This window comes from Penaeus monodon, chromosome 15 (genome assembly GCF_015228065.2).
Source record: "Penaeus monodon isolate SGIC_2016 chromosome 15, NSTDA_Pmon_1, whole genome shotgun sequence".
Classification (NCBI taxonomy): domain Eukaryota; kingdom Metazoa; phylum Arthropoda; class Malacostraca; order Decapoda; family Penaeidae; genus Penaeus; species Penaeus monodon.
The window spans coordinates 32849609-32851788 of record NC_051400.1 but is presented as its reverse complement, the minus strand read 5'-3'; the positions used below and the strand labels follow the sequence as shown (position 1 = coordinate 32851788).

Here is a 2180-nt window from a genome sequence, read left to right as displayed (position 1 = left end):
AAAGGATGGGACAAGAAAAATACAGTGCACTTTCTGAAGTGCGCAAGTGAATCAGAGACAGCATGAGATAAGAGAAAGAAGTGCATTTTCTGAACTGTGAAAAGCAACTTTTTGGCCATATATACTATTTCTAGAAGTGGTATTTCCTATGTTGGTTACCCTCTTAAATAAATATTGCCTTCCTCCTTCCTGATTGGGCAGATAAAACAATTATTTCCTAATGTTTTTCTTGGTTAACACGAAACGACAAGCTCTTACACATAACATATCTGACTAAATATATATTGGTACTTTTATTCATTAATGTTTACGTAGGTCAAAATTCAAAGTAATCAGTCAGTCAACTTTAATTTTTCGGAGATTTCACTTACTTTCGCCTCAATAGAATGGAAGCCCAACTTTCACGATTCTTCGTTTGGCACTGTTCGCGAGATTCGGCTGACTTTGAAACTTATAGATAATGATCATAGATATCTTAATAGAAACAAACTAGCCTATCACTAAAAGCACAAATTGAGATCTTTGAGCAGTAAAATTGTTCAAACCGTTCATTGTTCAGGAGAAAATAGTCTATATGCGAAGATTTAAAACCCGGAGCATTGAGCTGCAATACTCATAAATCTAGAATAATCTTAAACAAATAAGCCCTTAAATAGTACTAAAATTTATTGTTTATGAAGTGAAGTACTGGAAATTACTTATGATGATGCAAAAACTGAAATTATGAATAGAGATAGAAAATAAAAAATGTGTTGGATGGGACTTTAAAGATATAAACAAATAACTATAAAGGATTCAATATACTTCTCTATAGGGTATCCAGTAGTCCCTCGACGCATTAGGTCTTCTTTTTTATTATACTCAATTCTCTTACTGCTCCACTTGGAACCCATTACTATTACTTTGGAACTAGAGGTTTTTAGTTTATAGTCAAGGCTGAGAAAACGAGCAATCGCTAGATGTAAACACAGTAGCTTATGTCGTTTTGGTTTCCCTCTTTCTTAAAACCAAAATGTATTCTTTATGCATCTTTCTTCTCGTTTCATTTTCTATAAACATCCTTTTCCACGGCACAGCTCGTCGTTAATGTAAAAACACAGGTAAGAAATCTTGAATGACGTGTGAAATGAGTGATAGTTATTACCAGTTAATTTGGTAAAGCTTGAATAAATTCCACCCAGTTTCAGCATGTCACATATATTGTGAATTGAATTATGTAGCCAATATTACATGTTACCTTATTGGAGTATTGACATCAAAACTCAGCTATTTCACTATTTTATCAACAAGAATAATGGCTTAACCATCACTGTAGTTGTGCACCTACATTCTTTATTAGTTTTAATTTCAGGCTCTCATGCACTTGCCTATCAAATAACATTGTTATTTTTTATTTACATCCAAATTACATAGAAGATAAGTTTATTAAATCTATTTGCTCTTTTGTTTGCATTTATTTCTTTCCTTTAAAAAGATGACAGGATGAAACTTGACCATTACCCTTTAGTATACAGTGTACATATGATATAAAACAAAGTGTAAAAGACAGCAGATGTTTACATTATTGCCAACATGGAGTTTTGGAAAATGAATGACTCACTAGATTATAATTTTCATAACCATTTCTACACCATCTCTATTGCCATTTACTCACTTAAATATGCATTTTATTTATGAAAGAGTTCTTGATATTGTTCACTTTGCCATTGGTAAGTTGACATGCCTAATAGAAATTATGTTAGTTTTGCCAGTTATCATTATCATAGCCATAGTTCAGAGTTGTTGGAGTCAGTATTTGGTAAATTTTAAATTAAATTGACAACATTAACTAAAAAATGCAGTGAATTTCTAGTATAGGACATCCTAAAACACACAAAATTTGATATTTATGGATACCAATCATTGTCAATTCTCATAAAAATATAGCAGTTATAGTAAGAAGTACCAATAAGTAAATATGATATGAATTGCTAAAAAATTGTGGAAGTTGATAAATAACATAGGACTGAGCAAGTAGCAACAAGTAGCAACCTTACATTGCCACCATCTCAGCTGAGTTGGTGAGATGCTCATGAGGGGCATCACCCTGAACCTCTTGGCTTATAGATTCTGCATTCCAGGTAGATGGATATTAGGGATATTACCCCCATAAATAACACATAAATATTGCATAATATAAC

At 32.2% G+C, this 2180-nt stretch overlaps 1 protein-coding gene and 1 pseudogene across 1 annotated transcript in view; one reads left to right on the top strand and one right to left on the bottom strand.

The window, feature by feature from the left end:
- LOC119582159 (beta-1,4-mannosyl-glycoprotein 4-beta-N-acetylglucosaminyltransferase-like) overlaps positions 1-420 on the bottom strand; it is a 3104-nt gene extending 2684 nt beyond the window's left edge. The window contains exon 1 of the mRNA XM_037930398.1: positions 372-420. The gene's annotated coding sequence lies outside the window, so the exon portion shown is untranslated. The remainder of the gene's footprint in view (positions 1-371) is intronic.
- Positions 421-918: 498 nt separating this feature from the next.
- Positions 919-2180, top strand: part of LOC119581967 — a 12911-nt pseudogene continuing 11649 nt past the window's right edge.